General features: G+C 34.9%; 1 protein-coding gene and 2 long non-coding RNA genes across 4 annotated transcripts in view; 1 reads left to right on the forward strand and 2 right to left on the reverse strand.

The window, feature by feature from the left end:
• Window positions 1-14,536: 14,536 nt before the first annotated feature.
• On the reverse strand, window positions 14,537-16,648 carry LOC149545877 (uncharacterized). Its single transcript, XR_016353622.1, has 3 exons — window positions 15,407-16,648; window positions 15,098-15,253; window positions 14,537-14,956 (listed from the first exon to the last, which is right to left on the reverse strand). It is a non-coding gene; the product is annotated as an uncharacterized LOC149545877 (long non-coding RNA).
• Window positions 14,768-21,840, forward strand: part of LOC149545878 (uncharacterized) — a 125,376-nt gene continuing 118,303 nt past the window's right edge. For both annotated transcript variants that reach the window (XR_016353623.1, XR_016353624.1), the window contains exons 1-2: window positions 14,768-14,896; window positions 15,073-15,229. This is a non-coding gene — a long non-coding RNA (uncharacterized LOC149545878). The remainder of the gene's footprint in view (window positions 14,897-15,072; window positions 15,230-21,840) is intronic.
• Window positions 18,261-21,840, reverse strand: part of LOC149545879 (putative helicase MAGATAMA 3) — a 101,317-nt gene continuing 97,737 nt past the window's right edge. The window contains exon 7 of the mRNA XM_089790864.1: window positions 18,261-18,400. The gene's annotated coding sequence lies outside the window, so the exon portion shown is untranslated. The remainder of the gene's footprint in view (window positions 18,401-21,840) is intronic.

A 21,840-nucleotide genomic window follows, 5' to 3' on the forward strand; every position in this document is an offset into this window, starting at 1 on the left:
TTGTCTTAAGGTGAGGTCCTAATCTAGGTTATCTTAAATGAGATATCCATGTCTAATTTAAATATTAAAAAAAAACATGTTTAATTTTGCATATCCAAGATAAATGATCCAATGTATACAAATTTATAAAACAAATATCCTGTCAATGTTAAATGTGAAAGTATAAGAGCTATATAGACATAGTTGAACTAAAGCTCCACAATAAGTACATAGGTAAACTAGAGCTCCACAAACAATGTATTGTTAGGATCCTCTCTAGTTTTTATTATCTCTAGAAGTTTTTCATGTTCTTCAATAGATAGTTTCCACTTTTGATTTCCCTGACGTCCTCTTCTTTGTATTGCTTCAAATTGTAACTTGGTTGCTATAACATGGTTATTGTAATGTAAAACCTTTCCTCCAGACTTGTATTCAATAAATTCAATACCACTATCAGTTACTCTTGTTTGTTGATAATATGTTCCTTCAATAACAACTGATCCAATTGGATATGAGTATTGATCAGCATCTATAGTTCCTTCTAGCAACTTGTGTTTTTCTTTTGTGCATCTTAAAAGATAATAATCCACATTTTCTGCATTATTCGGTAAGGCTTGAACTACAAAAAACCTCCTACATGTACATATAAAAATATAGATAAATATAAATTAATTTTAAAATGAATATACATGTATATTAATTTATATATATGTATATATGCACACAAACCTGTCATAATCAGAAATGCGCTCATAATCAGCTGAATATACAAGATCATGAATGTCAATGTCAATGTTAGCATCTTCAAAAAGACGCTTTCTAACTATCTCCTTCAAATCTCAATGTGAAACATATCCATTCACAATATTTTCACATGCACTCACTGGATTGTCCTTAATGCAGTCATCACAAAAACATGTTTTCTCTCTTACTTTAATTACTAGAGGTTTATGGTCTCCTGTAGTCATCACTTGATGCAAACTTCTAATACTAGGGATCGTTTGATAATTGTAAGGATTAGATCGATCTATATCGGTTACAAATACATTAAAAATAATTGTCATATTTTAAAATATTTATATTTAATATAAAACTGAACAATTTGAAAAATACATTAAAAATAAATATAACTTAGTTCACCTTTCACTTTCCAAAAGTAATGCTTGTTGTATTCAATATCTCGAGTAGCAAAATGAACTTTGCACCATTCAACAATTTGTTTTGCACTCTCTATCCTATTCCCTGTATGTACATACAATATGCATATATATAAAATTTAAAAGTATATATGCTACTAGTATTAAACATGCACATTAAATGCATATATTTACCTGTAAGTTCATGTTGTCAAAGCACATGCTTTATACATGCTCCTGCTCCATCATGCTCCCCTTTTTTGTGTCCACTTTCAAAGAAATTCTATAAAAACCTAACATTGGTTCTCGCATGTTGCATTGCTAACCAATTAAATGCTTTTGCAGATTTGAATTGTCCTATGAACATGAAACATGATAAGTATCTACAATTATCTATGCACATGTATCAAATCGAAATAGGCATGTACAAATAAATATAAGTTAAAATAAAGTTAAATAAATGTGTAAGTTCATGTATACTAACCTACACATCCATCAAACCAAATCTAGTGCTCTAAAACATTTATTCCACGATTTCTGAGATCTTCAGAGAACATTGCAAAACAATGAGCCACATAACTCCTATCATGAACTCTATCATCACTAATATAGAAATGAACCTTTTTGATGATAATGCGTTCATTTTCATCGAACCTTTCTTTTCGATCCACCTCAAATTGTGCATGTCTATAGGTCACTTGCACAAATATTGCAACTTGTTCATAATGATAATATTGCCCTTGAAGCTTTGTTTGAGGTGCAAATGTATAATTCTCAGAGAAATCTACAACTGAAAGTATACAACCAGGTGGAAAACAATTTTTGGAATCACAAAATTGTTTAGCTTGCCATCGTGCACCATGACAATGTTGGATATGTGGATATATCAATGGACGAAACTTGGTCATAAACTCATCATAACACAATTCACTCTCCTTCAATACAATTTTTTGGATTCATCGCCTGTCTTATTTTGGTATGTCTCATATTCATATCTCATCCATGAAACTGTTGTGGATTCATTAATATTCTCAATTTACATTTTAGAAAATTTGCGTAAATCTCCACAATTTTCACACTGATTTTTTATGCATTGCACATTGAACTCATCTGAATCTTCTAATTTATCACATAATATGGACTTCACAAATTGTGTTGTACTGCTAGGGATGACCAAATTAGGATCAAGTACTACCATAACTTTTTTATATGATTGCAAGTGTAGACCAAATTCAACATGATTTTGACAACAAGTTTCACACATCTTATTTATGCATATAAAGAAAGGATGTATACTCTCAAACATTCTCTGACATATTTTGATATTTGAAAATTCTTGCTTGAATGTTTGAAATAATTCACTTTGAGTTATATCTATGAAATGTTTTGGATGTTCAATTTTGGCCCCTGTCTCTTGATCTTTAATTTGTATAGTATCATGCCTATTGGAAGAAACATGAGAATGTGTGGTCCAAAATTCAATAACTTGTCTTTTCACATCTTTAGAAATTTTGTCTTTTCGAGGAACTCTATAAATATTCACCTAGTTACTCTCAATGTTATCATCTAGCATATTCCTCCTCTTGATGTATCTCTAAATAGTTCTTCTGGATATATGTAGTACATCAAAAATTGCACGTACCTATTTTCTATGTGAATTTTCTACTAGATATAGTAGTCATCAATGCTCTACATGCATTACTCAAATCACCTCCTTGAGTTGTGTTGTCAATTTTGTTATAAGCATTTTGCAAGTTTTCAACTATTGTTTTATTAATATTATGCACATGGTTTTTCCTATTATCAACACCCAACAACTCTAAAATAGGTCTCATATCTTTTCTCCTAAATAACTTGACAAATAATTGTGCCTGTCCAAATATACTTTTATCTTTGAAATATTCATCCCACATGTTCTGACAATGTTTTCTAATAGTGTTATCTTTATCATATCTTTAGATGGAATTTGGTTAAAAAGTAGTTCCTCATCCAAATCCATCAAATTTGTTATGCCTTCTAATTTGTTTCTATCAGTGGAACTGTCAATTTCTTCCTCTTCATTACTTTCATTCTCTTCATGAATCTCATCCTATTCAGGAATTTCATTAAGTTGGTTTTGGTTACGTTTAGTATGACCTTTCATTTTGTCATCTCTTTTCCTATCATATTTCCTTGATCTTTTCCTTTTACTACCCATTGAATACTTTTATCTATAGGAAAAAAAAAAAATTTTGAACACTAAATACCGGCTAATGCTTCAATTTAGAATACATAAAAATAAAAAATAAGTAGATCGGAAAAAACACCTTACAAATATTCAATTCGTTGCGATTCTAAGGATTTTTGCGAAATAGTTGCTGAAAATGGCTTCAAAAATTGTTGTTTTCTGAAAATGCTCTTCTACTTTTCGTTGTTTTCTATATTTATTAAAATAAAGAAAACACAAATCTTATTTGTTACATGAAATAGCTTGGAAACTAACTTATTTATACATGAAACCACTAAACTAACCACTTGTGGTTAGTTGGGCTAAGAGGAGTTCCGACAGAAACCCTTTCGACTGCAATAGTTCTGGCTGGAACGGTCTCGACCGAAACTACGTATGTGGTAGCCACACAAGCAAAAATAAGAACTTATGCAAACTTTACAATTTGAAGGCCAATTTGACCTACTAAATTGAAGTTTTTTTAAAAACTAAAAATATAGTTTTGTAGGTCTTGGATTCGAGATTATGATCATATAATTTTTATTTTTATTTTATTATGGATAATATGTTATAATTTGAAAATATTACAAGTAGGTATTTTAAGATTTAGGAAGATGTCTATTCAAAAATAAGAAAAAAATAGTAAATCATATTCAAAATTTATTATTTTTTAATGATGCACTAGAGGAGAGTCTTCTTCAAGAATATGTAATTTGTTTTAAAAAATATGTAGATTTGATAAAAAAAGTTTGATGGGAGAAAAAAAACTGTCAATTTCTGATAACTTTGACTTTGACCAATTATAACTTGAAAAATATTAGCCGAATTTCAATTTTTCTTTTTTGGTGCACTAGGTATACATGTCGACTCTAACATATTCAAAAATCAGACCAAAATATGAACATTTGCATATATTTGTTTGACAAGAAAATAAACTCTATATTTTCAGCATTTTTAAAAAATTTAAAAATGGATAAAATTTTCACTAAATTTTTTTTTAAAAAAATCACAGACATAAACTTCATCTAATTTTACACATTTCATTAGTTTACATCATCTTCAAATTCTAAGCACAAATGCCACTTTTATGTCATTAAAGTTGAAGACTTTAAATTCTGATATCACTTTTTCTTTATAAAAGGTGACGCAAGTTTGTGATTTTACCCATCTACATGACAACTCAATTAATTATGCATCCTCTAGTGTTGTAGACACCATGTGCTAAATTAGAGTTGCTTAATCCTGTGTTGTCAATATGACAACTCATATGAGTATGCAAACTCCTAAGTGTTTAACCTAATAAGTGTTTAACCTAATAAATAATAAAATAATGCATTTATCCTAAGTAAAGTGTAATAAATAATTATTTACACTAACACCCCCCTCTTAAGTGCAACTTAGGGGAATGCACTTAAGCTCACAAAAGCTATGATGAAATGCATAATGGGTCCCGGCTACTAGGCCATGTCAGGCACCCAAGTACAAATGCAATGCAATCTCTCTGAAAACGGAGAAAGAGGGAAAACCTCATGGGAAAAACCCTCCCCCAAAAAGAGAGCTATGAAAAATATAGAAGAGAAGAGTCATGTGACTCCCCTATGGTGAAAAATCCATCACCCCTAAGAGATCTCACAAATGAAGATAATAGACCTCCATGAAGGGCTTGGTGAATATGTTGGCTATCTACTACTCTGTAGGACAATACTACAATGCAATGACCTGCTCATGAATCAGCTCTTTGATGTAGTGCATATGAACCTCAATATGTTTTGTCCGCTAATGTTGGACTAGATGTTTTGAGATTTCAATGGCACTCTAATTATCACAATGGATGATTGTGGGTCTAGGTAGATCAAAACCAAACTCCTTCAGAATCTGCTACAACCAAATAGCCTCAGTAGCCGCATTGACAGCTACTCGATACTCAGCCTCAGTCAATGAAAGAGAAATCATGTTCTATATTTTACTCTACCAAAAAATGGGGCTAGAACCAAAATGAAAGATATATCCTAAAGCAGACTTGCAAGAATGAAGGTCCCCTGCATAGTCTGAGTCTATATATCCCACTAATTGTAGTCTAGTACCAATTGCATAACATATCCCATGTGTATGTGTACCTTGGATATAGTGCAAGATTCATTTGGCTACCTTCCAATGAAGTTCATGCGGCTCTTGCATGAAGCAAGAAACCATGCCAACTACAAATGAGATGTCAGGGTGTGTATGTGTCAAGTAGATGAGGCTTCCAACCATTTGTCTATACAAAGTTGCATCAACAAGTGGAGTAGAACACTTTGCTTCTAAATTAACACCTAAAAGAAAGGGAGTAGGTGCAGCCTTGTAGTCACTCATGTGAAACCAAGAAAGTAGATCAAGAGCATACTTGGGTTGTGATAATGTGATCCTAGATGAATATTGATGTATCTCAATACCAAGGAAATAATGTAGTAGACCCAAGTTTGTCATCAAAAACCTATCTTATAAAGTAGTCTTGACATTATCAACAATGGATGTTGTGCTCCCTATAATGATCAAGTCATCAACATAAATCATAAGTAGAAAATGAGAATCATCCCTCTGAAGAATGTAGACATTCAGATCAGAATGATATCTGGTGAACCCTATTGAAAGAAGAAAAGAATCCATCTTAATATACCAAGCTCTTGGAGCTTGTTTAAGTCCATAGATAGATTTTGTCAACTTGCAAACCAAGATAGCATCCTGTATGAACCCCTGTGGCTGCTCCATATAAATCTCCTCATGAAGATCACCATTCAAGAATGCACTTTTCACATCCATCTGATGGAAAACCCATCTCTGAGTTGCTGCTATAGCAAGTGTCAATGAATGGAATTCATTTTTACAATTGGTGCAAAGGTCTCAGTGTAATCAATGCCAGGTACCTAAGAGAAACCTTTTGCAACAAGTTAAGCCTTATGTTTATCAACACTTCCAGCCACTACAAATTTGGTCTGATAAATCCACTTATACTGAACCGATTTTCTTCCCTTAGGAAGAGAGACTAAGTCCCATGTATCATTTCTCATAAGAGAATTATATTCTTCCTCCATTGCTTATCCCATTTTGGAATACCTGATGCTTCTTTGAATGATTGTGGATCTGAAGCAACTACAATATAAGCATGTGGGAGTGAGTTGTGTTGTGATCTTATCCTCCTAGTATCTGAAGCATTCCCTGCCAATCGTCCTACTGCATCCAATGTCTACTTAGCCCATCTAGGTCTAGTGGAAGAAGATGTAGAAAATATATCCTCAATCTCAACTGGCTAATGCCTCTATTTGGGTTGAGGACGAACATCTTCCAAGTCATTATTATTAATGTCACTCTCTTCGATGAAGGAGGAAAGGAGGAGTTGTAGAAGTAAAGTTGGGACAACTTTCTTCAAAGTGTACACTCCTTTCATAGAATATGTCATGTATCTTTGGATCCATGAAACTTGTAGGCTTTATATGACTCCATATATCCAACAAAGATGCAAGATTTTGTTTGAGATTCCAATGCCTTGTATTTCTGTGGAGGTATTCATGCCCATGCTCGACAACCAAAGACTCTGAAGTGCTTAACTGAAGGTTTCCTGGTAGTCCAAGCTTCAAAAGGAGTTACACCATCCAAAGCTTTATGAGGACTCCTATTTTGGATATAGTTAGCACAATTCATTGCTTCAACCCAAAAGACTTGATCAAGAGACTTGTTTAGTAGCATGCAAGTGGTCATCTACTTGAGGGTTCAGTTTTTCCTTTTAGCAACACCATTCTTCTGTGGCATGTATGGTATAGAATGTTGAAGGTAAATTTCCTCTTGAGTACAAAGTCTATTAGTCTTGAGTTCACATACTCCCCCCCATTATCTGTTCGAAGAACTTTGATGGCTTTTTCTGACTATTTTTCCACTTGAGCCTTGAAGCTGAGAAATTTTTCAAACACATCACTCTTATGAGCTATGAAGAAAACCCAGGTAAAGTGGGAGTAGTCATCTATGAAGGTGAGTGCATAGCAAGACTTGCCAAATGATGGCACTGGAAATGGGCCTGCCACATCACTATGAACCAATTCAAGAACACATTGTGCTCTCCAAAACTTCCCCTTGTCATACATTTTTTCTAGATGTTTCTCAAGTGAGCAACCTGAACAAACACCTTTTAAAAATTGGACTTGACGTAGACCTTGCACCATTTTATTACTGCTAAGTTGTTGAAGATATCTATAGTTGAGATGTCCAAATCTCTCATGCCATAGTTTGCTTTCTGTATTTGAATGTAATAACAAGGCTTGTGCATTTTATTTAGGCACAAAGGAAGAGAAAGTGTAAAGCCTTGAATCATGATTGGCTTCGCCTATTGCAATCATAGAGTCATCCTTGATACTTTTCATTATCATTGAATCTAGAAGAAATTCAACCTTATTTCCACCTCCATAGTGAGTCAGTTGGTAGACTGAAAGAAGGTTGGAGGTAAGATTAGGAACATATAGAACATCCTTGAATGCTCCATTGTCCATCTCAACTTCACCTTTACCTTCAACTTCCACATTAGTATCATCTCCTACAAAGATGTGTGGTACCTTTGAATGCGCCATGGAAGAAAAATCTCTTTTTGACACACCCATATGATGTGTGGCACCTGAGTCAATAATCCATTCTCCCTTACTAACAATGTTTGTGAGTAAAGCATGCCCTTTGCCCTTAGAATCTGAAGATGAAGATCCTTTCTCTTTATAAGCATTAGGTAGTGGAACATTGTATTTCTTCATGATGTTCTTCAACTCATCAATCTACTTGTGATAACACCAATGTTCATCATGAACCATCTTCTTACAATAGGCACACTTCTTCTTTTCCTAATTAGTGTCCCCCTTTTTGTTGGTATTTGAGGAAGACTTGCCTTGTTGATTTGATTGTGGTGTTGACTTTTATGTGTCCTCTTGTTTGTTATTCTTCCACTTTTTCTTTTTGCCCTTTCCTTTGTTTGAACTTTGACCAATTGAATTTTGAGAACCCTCATTATTAGCCACCAATGCCTTAGAATTTGAAGACTTGAGAATCCTCATTGTTGTCAACTTAGTTTGTTCATCCTCTAACAATTGAGCATAATCATCAAAAGTGATTTTCTTAATGGAAGCTCCTAAGGTAGTCTTTGTGGTGTTGAAAGGAGAGACAAATGTGGAGTACTCAGATGGTAGCTTATTATGAATGAGATAGATCAACTTGTCATCTTTAATAGGACTACCACAATCATCAAGTTTTGTTCTCAATTCATTCACCTTAATGATAAAATCCTATATTCAATCAAAGCTCTTAGGATCTAGGGCAACAAGCTCATCTTCAATCTTGTAGACATCCTCTTCAATAACTTTACCATATAGGTTTTTAAGAGCATCCCAAGTTTCCTTAGATGTGTCATACTTAATGATTTGATATAGGATCTTGTCTTCAACCCCTAACCTAAGAGTACATAGGGCTTTCCTATCTGCCTAATTCCAAGCATTGATATCACTTTTAGATACTTTATCACTTGTTGGTTTAGGAAAGGAACCATCTACATATTGAGAAACTTCATCATGCATCAATTCACACCATTTTTTAATAGACCATGTGGCATAGTTACATGGTGTTAATTTTGGAATTTTAAGATTTCTCATGATGCAAAGAAATGAAAGATAACAACAGGAAGAGAGGAACACAATACCAAGAGACACCCCCTTGTTCACTCAATCAAGAAACCCCCCCGCAAATGAAAGATTTTGGCATTTTATACTTAGTGCTATTACAATAGCCACTTGCCAATCTTTGCCTTAGTGGTCTTCTAATTTTGCTATTTACAACCTCCGCTTGAAGTTCAAAACTGATACTAAGCACTGTAGCTCAAATGTACAACAAATCTGAAGTTTTATCAAAGCATTACAATGTGAAAAAAGGAAATATATCTGAAAGTGATATTTTTGTCAACACAGACCTATAATATGATTGTAGATTTGGAAATTAGACAAAAAAAAAAATTCACTTTAAAAAAAAATGGAACCTAATTTGGAGTCCAGATGAGCCCGTACAGAGCGTTTGAAGTTGCAAAATGCAAAATTGGACCAGTATAATCACCAATAATTGAAATTTTTGACAAATCCGCACACCAAAACTAGAAAATAATAGCAACACTGAAACATTTAGGAAATTTTAGCCAGATTTAAAAAAATTGCACCTGATTTGGAGTCTGGATGACTAAGATATGGCGTCTTGAAGTCAGACTATCAAATCAAAATTGAATCTGGAGACGAGTTTGATTAGCAAACTATAAGGTTAAATTTGACATCCAAATGGCTATCACGGTAATACAATCTGGCCTACTGGTGTGGTCAAACAACTGTCAAATTTAATCATGTGACTAGCTGACATCAACAAAAAAAGGCCTCCCTAGGTGATGTGGCAGTGATGTTAGCGTACAGATCAAGTGATGTGGCAGTGCCACATGGCAGACACATGTTGTTTGTATTGTCTGCTAAGTCACCCTATGACATGGCGGCTGCTGTTGTGTGGGGGGCTATTGTGTCTTGCTAACTGGACTAGGTGTCAAATACCTTTATCAAACATGGAGGGGACATGGTAGCGCCAAGTTGGCACTGCGTGGAGGTCGACTAGGCGACTGTGAATGCCACGTAGTGGCCATAGTGGAGGTTGCGTGGAGGTCAACTAGGTGACTGTGAATGTCATGTGGTGGCCATAGTGGATGTCGCATGGACATGGCGAACAACACTAGAATTTGTTGTCGATGGTCAATGGGGTTAAGATCCGACAAGAGGGTGCAGCAATCACCAGATTGTTAGTTGTCAGCGATCGGTATTAAAACTCGATAGGGTGGTGTGGGATAATTATCCCACATTCACCAAAAAAAGGATTACATTGTAATTTAAAACACTGAATGCATAGTGTTGAAACTGGCAATGAAGATGCCACAAAATGAATCACTGAAGTCATTCGATGTTTAGGCTCGGCCGCTAGTTGTTGGCTTGGATTTGCTAGAATTTGTGTGGTCGCCAATCAGTCGAGGAATGTAAACGGTAGGATTTGTGTTGAATTTTGTCGAATATGTTGTGTTGTAGTACGATATGGAACATGCTAAATCTATGATGGAATATTCCTCGTGGGGGCAGTGATTTGACCACCCAGTTCCTGCAAAAAAATTTCTCTACAGGCCTGATAGGCTTAAAAAAACTTTCAAAAATATAATCCAAAAAATACAATAAATGCAAAGAAAATAAAATGATAGATCTGAAACAATAAAATCGTAGATTTAATAGATCATACCAAATTCTTCATGTCGGGCATTTGGGTGCCGATTTGTAAAAAAAAATTGCCTCAAATTTGATTATTGCCTAGGGTAGGAAAATTTAAAGTCAAATTTCACTAAATCGATACTTCAGACGCAATGGTTAGGTCTACTTTGGCTCTAGACGCTCTGAATGACTGTGGATTCACCGAATCTAAATCGATGGCCCTCCAAGAGGTGAAGCAAGAATGGTCTCCAATGGCTATGAAATGATGCTCCTATGGCTCTGGTACCATTTGAGAATTTTCCTTAGAGCAAAATCACCCAAAATCAAGAAGCTCAAAAACTAGCACAAAATAGACCAATAGAGTATAATCAAAATAACAATATGAAATTCAATTGATGTACAAGTACACTAGGAGTGCCTAAATATAAGAGCCTCTAGAATGACTAGGAGTTAGCAATATGACAAGCCTCACAACTAATCACATGTCCACCAAGAGTGGATTATCCTCCATTGAGCACATAAGTTAGTGCGATGAAGAGAGGATAAGCTAACATGGGTGTGTTGTGTAAAATTATGTTGTAGACACCATGTGCTTAATTAAGAGTCCAAATAATTGTGTTGTCTACATGATAACTTAGTTAATTATGCAAACTCCAATATTGTAGACATCATGTGCTAAATTAGAGTTGCTTCCTCCCGTGTTGTCAACATGAAAAATCATATGAGTACGCAAACTCCTAGGTGTCTAACCTAATAAATAATAAAATCATGCATTTATCCTAAGTAAACTTAAGTGTAATAAATAATTATTTACACTAACAAGATACATCTTATTTTTCTAAATTATAATTAGGATGTTTCTATATATTTTTATACTTTTCTATAAGAAATCTCATTATACTTAGTTAGAAAAGCAAATATAATAATATAGAAACAATTTAGTTTTCTAATGATAACAATTTCCTACTTTTTTTTTTTAATCATAGTTAATGAGTTCTTTGAAAGTAATAGGAATACCATGAATGATAAATCCTAGAGAAAAATAATTCTATATGGAATATACAAAGCGATCGTCAAAATTTTTAATTTAATATTAATCTATAATATAATGTATATGTATTTTTAATTCTTTTTCAAATATAATTGTGTTGTACTTTTTGACTTAATGTTTCAAATCACAACTTCGCCCTAAATTGAGACTTAAACTCTAACAATAAATATTCATTTTTCAAATCACAATATTACCTTAAATAAATTGAAAATTACCCAATAAAATTGAGACTTGCCACTAATACTAAATTAAGTTGAATTATAACTCCACTTGTAATCTTAAATAAAATATTAATCGTTATGTATCTAATATATTAAATATTATAATTCATGTTTAATTAACTTTGATAGAGAGAGAAGGAGAAGGTACATGAGAGAGAGAGAGAGAGGGAGAGGGAGAGAGCTTATGTTTTTAATCAAGAGTGAGGATAGAGGGAGAATTGGGTAGAGGAATACAGAGAAAAACTCCTATAATATTTCTATTTAGAACGACGAGTAGAAGGAAGTATGGGTGGAGGAGGGAGGGAGAGAGAGAGAGAGAAAGGAGGTGGGAAGGGGTAGGGTAGGGAGGGAGAGATTGAGAGGGAGAGAAAAGGAGATAGATATTAGAAAACACAGTGTGTGTGTGTGTGTGTGTGTGTGTGTGTGTGTGTGTGTGTGTGTGAGAGAGAGAGAGAGAGAGAGAGAGAAATAGTGAAATTATAGGGGAGAGTAAGAGGTTTATTAGAGGGCATTATGTGTGTGTGTGTGTGTGTGAGTGAGTGAGTGAGAGAGAGAGAGAGAGGGGGAGGGGGGGGGGGGGGGGGGGTGTGATTAGGGTTCATATATAGAGAGAGGCGAGGGAAGGGGAGGGAGAGATTGAGAGAGAGTTGGGAAGGGGTAAAAGAGAGGGAGAAAAAGGGAGATAGATATTAGACAACATATCTAGAGAGAGGGATAATAGTGAAATAATAGGGGAGAGAGAGGTTTATTAGAGGGAATATGGGAATATTGAGAGAGAGAGAGAGAGAGAGAGAGAGAGAGAGAGAGAGAGAGGCATATCTAGAGAGAGACAAGGGACCTTATTATGTTTTCAATAGTGAGAGCTTAGAGATATGGTTAGAGAGAGCGATACGATGGTGAAATAAGAGTGGAGAAAGAGAGAGTGTGGGGAAAGGGTAAAAAAGAGGGAAAGGGAGATAGATATTAGAAAACATATTTTGAGAGAGAGAGAGAGAGAGAGAGAGAGGGGGGGATAATAGTGAAATTATAAGGGAGACTCAGAGAGGTCAGATAGAGAGCCGAGGGAGGGAGGCAAGGGGGTGATTAGGGGTCATATATAGAGGGGCGAGGGAAGGGGTAGGGGAAGGAGGGAGAGATTGAGAGAGAGAGAGAGAGAGAGAGAGAGTTGAGGAGTAAAAGAGAGAGTGAGAAAAAGAGAGATAGATATTGGACAACATATCTAGAGGGAGGGATAATAGTGAAATAATTGGCGAGGGGGGGGGGAGAGGTTTATTAAAGGGTATATCTAGAGAGAGAGGCATATCTAGAGAGAGAAAGGGAGATAGATATTAGAAAACATACTTAGAGAGAGGGATAGTGAAATTATAGGGGACATTTAGAGAGGTCAGAGAGAGAGGAGGGGGTGAAAGAGGGGTCATATATAGAGGGGCGAGAGAAGGGGTAGGGGAGGAAGGGAGAGATTGATAGAGTTGGGAAGGGGTAAAAGAGAGAGGGAGAAAAAGGAGATAGATATTGGACAACATATCTAGAGAGAGAGGGATAATAGTGAAATAATGGGGGAGAGAGAGAGAGGTTTATTAGAGGGCATATCTAGAGAGAGAGAGAGAGAGAGAGAAGGGACCCTATTATATTTTCAATAGAAAGAGCTTATAAATAGGGTTAGAGAGAGCGATATGATGGTGAAATAAGGGAGGAGAGAGAGAAGGGGGGGAGGGAGAGATTGAGAGAGAGTGGGGAAGGTGTGTGTGTGTGTGTGTGTGTGTGTGTGTGTGTGTGTGTGTGTGGAGAGAGAGAGAGAGAGAGAGAGAGAGAGAGTTTCAATAATATTAGAGGTAGGGGTAGAGAGGGATATGATAGTGAAATGAGGGAGGATTGAAAGGGAGAGTAGGTGATTAGATCACATATCTAGAGAGAGTATGAAGGGGTGTGTGTGTGTGTGTGTGTGTGTGAGAGAGAGAGAGAGAGAGAGATTCATATTTTGTTTTTTTTAATAGAGAGACTAGCAACAGGGGATAGACAAATAGAGGGGGGAATATTTATATGGTATATTATAATTATAACCCTAACCTAAATAAAATTTAATTACAATTAGTAAATAAATAAAGTAATTGCCACTTTACTATTAATAATATAATAATTCATATAATGGATAGGCTAATATTAAAATAATATAAGTATATACTTAGATTGAAGTTTTTCAAAAATGTCTTCCATGGTGCACGACAACTACTACTAGCATATATATACTTATATATAATATGCCGAGAGTCATCATTCTTGACACACCTATTTTAATTCAAATCCTAACCCACACGAAAAAAAACATAAGATTTAAATTAAAATAAGTGCCTCGAGAAAGATGACTCTCAGCATATTATATATATAAGTATATATAAGCTAGTTTATAATTCATATGTATTTTCAATATTATTTTGTTTAAATTTTAACAAAGTAATTTTTAAGGTACTTAAAATAATAACAAATAATGTAATAATTTTATATTAAATAGAAATAATTCTAATCTTTTTTTTTAGCAAAATATTTTGAATCAAATTCATCTAAATTTTATATTTAAATAAAAATAAAATTAATTGTCATTTTATTTAAATTTAAATCAAAATTGAATCTAAAACTAAAAGAAAAATGAAACATTATACAAATTAAAAAATAAGAAAAATAAATAAACGAAGAAAAAGAGAACATATATGCAGAGGACAAGTTGTCAAAAAGTGGAACTCCCCAAGAAGTAGAATGATAAACCAATAGACTGGTGAATGCAGTTACGACTCCAGAGAGTCGATGGAGTAACACATACATTCATCATTCTATACAATAACAGATCTTTAAAAGTTTACTTCCTCCTTTTGCCACCCTTATTGTGTCCCTTCGGCTTGTTCTTTATCTTCTGCTTATTTTTAGATTGTACTGTTTGAGTGCACTGTGCTTCGGTCTGAGTTTTGTCTTCAGATACAGACTTAAGACCGTTCAATCTCTCCCTACTTTCCTGCAATCTGGTAGAGGTATGACTTATTAAATTATTCTCTAGCCATTCGACGTCACATTCTTTGTGCTTCTCATGCCTGCAAATAAAAAACAGAGGCATTTTTCAGGCTAGGACAACTGAAAAACCAAAATACACTTCTACAAACAAATTTCCTGCTTCTCTAATTAAAAATATTGTGATAATCTGGTGCAGATGGAGCACGTGGAAGATCTCTGACCGGCCTTGGATCGAGGCATTCAGATAAATGCAAAAATTCTCCACGGATGGAATGCATTTCCTCTGAGAGGTCACTTTCTTCGTCAGGACAATCTTTGCGTTGTTTCACCTTTGGTATTGCTGTCTCCATCAGGTCCAAGAATTCGTCAACCTCTGCCTACATTTATTGTACAAATTATCAGATTGTTATACAGAATAATTGAGCTTTTGCCCTATCTGGGATTAACTAGCAAAAAGAAAAAAGGAAAATTAGTAGAGCTTATCAAATTGATTATCATAAATGTCAAGTACCGCGCTATGATTCCTATACCTTGAGAGGACAAGCTTTTAAGATAAAAGTATCTATATAAGAAGCATCTTTGAACCTTTCAAAAACCATGTGGGCTTCCTGGATATATTTTTCTTTACTAGACAGTGTCTCTTCAAGATGATTCTGAGCAGAAGACGCTGGAGACTGTTCACCTCCTTCAAACTTGCTAGATATTTTGATGTCTTCGAGTAATGGAAACTGAGTATCCTTATTTCTAGAAGTAGAACCAACTTCTAAAGAATCGCCCCTTTCTGTTGATCACCGCTACTGGCACCCGATATGGATTTGCGGAGTGCATTCCCTTTCTCTTGTTTATCTCTGTCAGACTCAGCACTGTCAGGAGATCTCTCATCTTTCAAAGGTTCTGAAAGATGCTTTGTATTGGTTTCAAAACTATTACTCTTTGATGGCGGGGCGTTCACGTTACCCTGTACCACAAGCTCTTTACTTTTCATATCTCCACCCCTTTCATTTAAAGCAATCATATCACCTTTATCCTGAAAGATGGACTGAAGTAAAATTTCCTTGCATTTAATTCTCTCAGGTCCAAGAACAATGTAATCAACACTACTGTTCTGAACCTCTGGACTTGTGACTGCATCAATCATCACCAATGGGTTGCCAATATCTATCATTAATCGAGAGAAGTGAATGATAAATGCATCTCTGCTCGGTTTGTTTTTTTGTAAACATTGATGCAACTTTGCTTCAAATTGAGGAGGCAGATTCTTTCTAATTTGTTTATCTAGGAAGATAGTTGAAAGCATATGCATAGAATCCTGATAAAAATCTATGCTGTTGACACCTATCAAGCAAAGCATAATGATCATACGTGTTGCCATCTCTGGAAAATAAGTTCTGCTATCAATCTTGAAAGTTTTCATCCATGTAAATATGTCATTTTTCGAAGTTACTAATAGCTGACCAATTATATCATACATGGGATGATAAAACTTTTCAAGCCTTCCCTGACATCTAGGTAAAGACAGTGATTGAAGAAACCAGGCACAGGAGGAGTTTCCTTGTTCTCCAGTCATAAACTCTATGAAGTAAAACCTTGGCAAAAACAAGGCTCCTGATAAATATTCGCATGAAGTTGAAAAAAAGAACAGCTTTTCCATTAGATAGAGAAAAATATGTGGAGAAATGTAATCGCTTTGGTTCTGCCAATTCTTAAAAGTAGAATACAAAGCTGTTTCAAAGTTTTCTATCAGATTCAACCTTTTATCCTGCAAATTGCTTCCTGTTAGTGTTTCCATATGCAGCCAGAGGAGTACATGATTCCAGCAATCATCCTGTTGGAGTCTCTTAATAATTTCCTTCCCATACCCTGTCACCACATCCTTGGGAAGAAAGGGGAGCAATATTTGTAATCTTCCAATCTGACCAAGAGTTAAGCCATTATGCATTTTGCTCATTATATTGAGAGTCATATCTTTGAGAATCAAGCTGCTTGTTGGATTCTCACGCAAAGAGATAAATTTCTTCACATTTTCATACTGCGCCTTAAATGGGAAAAAAATCTCAAAGAAACGTTCTTTCAGGTTTTCAATCCCTCTCAAACTTGTTGCCTGTCCACACCCAGCCAGAGCTTATCTTCCAATGCTTTTGAAACTTGATAAATTTGAGTTATCAGGGTGCCTTCAAATGTAAGGCTGCAACGCTGATTTGTACTTGAAAGATAGATCTCTTGCATCTTTTTGAGAACCTGGAGTCCAACAGAGAACAGGCTGCAACACTGATTTGTACTTGAAAGATAGATCTCTTGAATCTTTTTGAGAACCTGGAGTCCAACAGAGAACAGTTCCTTCAAAAGAAACTCTTTTGCATGCATAGCAAAGTTCTGAATACTAATCTGTGCACAGTTGCCTCGTTTCTGCAACAGTTCAAGCCTCTTACCTTTAAGCCAGAAGGCTTCACTATTAAACACGGTGCAGAATCTATTATTTCTGTTGACTCTGGTGCCAAAATATTTGTAGGCAAATTCAATGTAGATTTTATCTTCTTTACTTTCCTGGTACTTTTCTAGGTTTGCAAGTGAATACGTAGAGGACAACAATATGTCCTTCCATGAATTCCAAATAAACATCATTGTTGTTGAAGAGACCCTATTCTCCAGCAGCATTTTCGAATTATCAACCCTCTTGAAAAAACTTTCCCCTTCGTCAAGCTGAAATGATTTTACATTAGATTGAAGGTGCACATCAAGAACCTTACGGAGAGAAACAACTTCAAAGTTGACATTTCTTATCTGCTGTGAGAGGATTATTTGTTCTGCTAACTCAGAAAGACTCTGTGACTGGCTTGAAAACACTGATGCTTCACAATCATGGGAAACAAGGACTGGAGGTGTATGGTGAATGTATTGAATACCTATTTGTTTTATTTTCTCTAAGAGTTTATTCTTTGCCGGAAAGTGCTGTAGGGGCCATCCTTTATTTCCCATTCCCCACAAAGAATTTAACCACACATGCAGTTGAATTGATTTAATTGCTTGGTCATATTTTCCTGCTTTTTCTAGCATTACTGCCTCGAGTAACAAATCCCCTTTCATCCCTGCCACCTCTGCAGCCTGAAAGAAGTTCCCAGTTGCTTCTTCAATTTCCAGAAGTTCATCAAAGTAATCTTTACTTGAAAGAAAAGATCTGATCAAGTCCATTGTAGGAAAGGCTTTGACAAATTTCATCATAGAAATGGAATCCTTTTTCTGATGAAAATGAGTTGCACACATTTTAAGATATTCAGTTTCAAGTTTTACACCTTCACAAATCTCACATTTCCCACAGTTCGATTTGCAATTTTCTTTTTTCATGACTTGGATAAATTCCAAACCGGTCTCAAATATTTTTCCCTTCATGCACGCATTTAGGCATTTTGAAATACAATTAGCTCTGGCATATGCACTTGCCGCATCATGGCAGCATTTTGCCTCCACAAAACAATCTCCAGCATCTTGAAACCGTGTTTCATCACATTTTTCCAGATATATTCTGCCTGTGTCACAAGCCAACGTAAAACAAATGATATCAGCACATAGAATAGTATTACCGCTGTGTTCTCAAAAAATGATATTACCAAGATAGATCTATAAGAGAATTTGATGAAGCATCTATGTAAGGAGAGCAAATGACTCTTGATACATGCATAAGAATAATTCAGACCCAAATAGGAATTTATCCACATCATGCACTTAAAATAAGTTATTTCCTAGTTTAGCAATACCAATACCTGTGACTACCATCCATGGCACTTTCTCCTCTTTGCCAGATAAAAAAAACTAAAACAAATAAAAATTTTCTTACACTCGTCTGACCATTGATTTATAAATCTTATGAATTACTGGGTGTTAAAACTTAGATCCTAAGTAATGCAGATGTTCTTGCAAATCAGTATTAATTTCTTAAAATAAGTTGCTTCCCAGTTTAGCAATACCAATACCTATGACTACCATCCATGGCACTTTCTCCTCTTTGCCAGATTAAAAAAAGTTAAATCAAATGAAAATATTCTTACACTCCTCTGACCATTGCTTTATAAATCTCATGAATTAGTGGATGTTAAAACTTAGATCCTAAGTAATGCAGATGTTCTTGCAAATCAATATTAATTTCATTGTTAAATAACAAGAACGGGCATTTCTTTAAAGGCTTTCAAAGTTTCCTATCATGTCTTATGCCATCTTGTTGAATACTAACCAGATATACAGTGGCTATAATTAGATCACCAACTACTTACATCATGCCATTTTGTAAGAAAAATAACAGATGCTATGATATCATACTTCAAACTAAGCTAGGTAAAACAATAATCTGGTCCCATTATTGCACTGATATGTCTTTGATGTTGGAATAGTTTGCAGACTTCTAACATGGCAAAAAGTTGGAAGACCCAAAATTCGAGTCAAGCAAAATGTGGAAAAAAAAACCTCTCCAACATAAAAAATTCCTTAAATTTATTTAAAACAATTTTTGTTGTTTGGAAATTCAAACGACAAAATGTATTCAAGTAGTATAAATTTGTTTTCTACTAAATTTGATTCATTTGAATTCAAATTGAATACAAAATCACACCATCCTGTGAAATCTCAATACAATAGTTTTCTGACAACTATTATGAATTCATAATGATTGCCTTTGGAATCATCGTCAAAATTAATAATTTGCATATTACAACATTTTCAATCTTCCTCTTCTCTAATCTAATGAAAACTTGCAGAGTTTCTAAACCTTGCACTCTGTTGCAACTGTTCGCTCTGTATAAAAGATGGTGTTTGCGGCTCCAGCTCAACCTTACTTGAGCTGGTAGATGGCAATGATTCCTCCATTTCAACAAATCATACAGTGAAAATCTAGTGGCTCCTGGCTCCTTCAAACAAAGCCACATCCTCCATGGGCTACCTCTCAAAATCAAGAATCTCATCTGTAGTAAAAAATGGGGTCTCCTAATCTAGCCCTATCCAATTACTATTAGGATCAATCTCAGTGAAATCAATAGACTTTGTTTGATTTGTCCTACAGCTATCCTATGCAAAGTCACAGGTTGATCAATAACTAATATATATAACTAGGGAGGATCTAAATTACCGATTCGGAAGCAGATGCGAGAATATATTTACTTTTTTGGATACGGAAGCATTTGGAAATCTCTCTCTCTCTCTCTCTCTCTCTCTCTCTCTCTCTCTCTCTCTCTATATATATATATATATATATATATATATATAAGAAACTTATAAATATAAGAACTTAGAAATATACAAACATATATCATTTGATATTATTATATGATACTTCAGCATTGCTCTAGAATCAAGATTCAAGATTCAAGATATGTCAATTAAATAGTTCAAACTTCAAATTAAAACTTCATGGGCACAAATGCTCACATTGAAATTTACTCAAATTCTAGACTCCAAACTACAAAACCAAAAACATAGTTCATGATTCAATGTTCACTAATCAGAATCATAATGATTCTCAAGAAAATTTGGGTTCTCCTCATCTCCAACTGCTGCGATATCATTTGAACCGAGAATGGTTCCACTTGTGCCACCATGTGTCATGGACCTATCATCACCATAATCTATCATCATAGTAAGATCATTTAGTGTTGGATCCAAGTTTGAACACTAAAAGGACTACATCCCAAAGTTTGGCTCCGCCATGCATGTATTCATCATCCTTACATGACAAAAGATGCAAGTTGGTATGAATGTAGACCAAGCCCTCAACTTTGACCCCAATTAGTTGTGCTTCACTGAATGGATATAGGAGAATGTACTCCAATTCCTTTCAGCAGCAGAAGAACTTGCAGCCTGGATTGTGTTCACAAAAAAAAAAGACAATATGATAGATGTTAAACACTAGATTGTAGAATACAAGTTGTAATCTAAAAACAAAAATCAAAATTAACTTGTAAGAGGATTTTGATTGCAAGAGGTTGTAGATGCTTCTATCACTGACCATACATATACCACCATGTTATTGCTCCCATTTTATTTTGCTCATTAATTACATATGGAGTAATATTTGTTTTGGAAGCAAATAAACCAAACTCTAGCCTAATCTTTTCATGCATGTCATCATGTTGCAACATTCTTGCAACAGATTTGGAGCACCCATTAGCAACCTCTTTATCAGCAGATAGTGCAATTCTTTCTGCCATAGAAAGTACTACCTTGCTCTAATATCTCGGAGATAAAGCATATGCAAGGAGGTGCAATAGGGCAGTCATCTTCTCCCAACGGTGAAGAACTATTGCTTCCACTTTACTACATAAGGCTGGACATTTTGTAGGGTCATTCTCATGGTGCTTGTATAGAATGTTTTAACTTATCCACCATGATGTCCATGCCATTGTAATGTCCCCTATTGGGAGCTATCTCATTTCCTCTCAAATTTCCAATCACTAGATTCTCCTTGTTCAACATGTTCAATCACTTCAACTTCCTCTTACTGTATTTCTGTTGTGACTCGGTATTGTTTACATTTGGTGTTCCTTCAGCTTGTTTCTCAAGTTCAAGAATGGTGTTAGGTTCTCCTTCATAGACATATACAAAATTTATGTAGTCCTTAGGTTCTTTCTTGCATTCCACCTCATTTTTCTTTGCAAATTCATCAACTCTAACATTTGCACTTTCTGCAACCTTGTTAGTGTTAGAATTCAAAAATTTCTATGCCTTACTCTTTGTGGAATAACCTAGGAATATACCTTCATCACTTTTAGCATCAAGCTTTCCATTCCTTGAATCTTTCAAAATATATCATTTGCTTCAAAAATCTTTGAAATAATTTACATTAGGTGCATGTCCATACAATAGCTCAAAAGGTGTTTTGCTTGTACCATTCTTAACTTGCACTCGGTTTAGTGTGTAGACTGCAGTGCTGACAACTTCTCTCCAATACTCTGATGAAACATTTTTCTCCATCGTCAATGTT

This window comes from Cupressus sempervirens, chromosome 7 (genome assembly GCF_028749045.1).
Source record: "Cupressus sempervirens isolate cs-2001-9-10 chromosome 7, ASM2874904v1, whole genome shotgun sequence".
In the NCBI taxonomy this organism is placed as follows: Eukaryota; Viridiplantae; Streptophyta; class Pinopsida; order Cupressales; family Cupressaceae; genus Cupressus; species Cupressus sempervirens.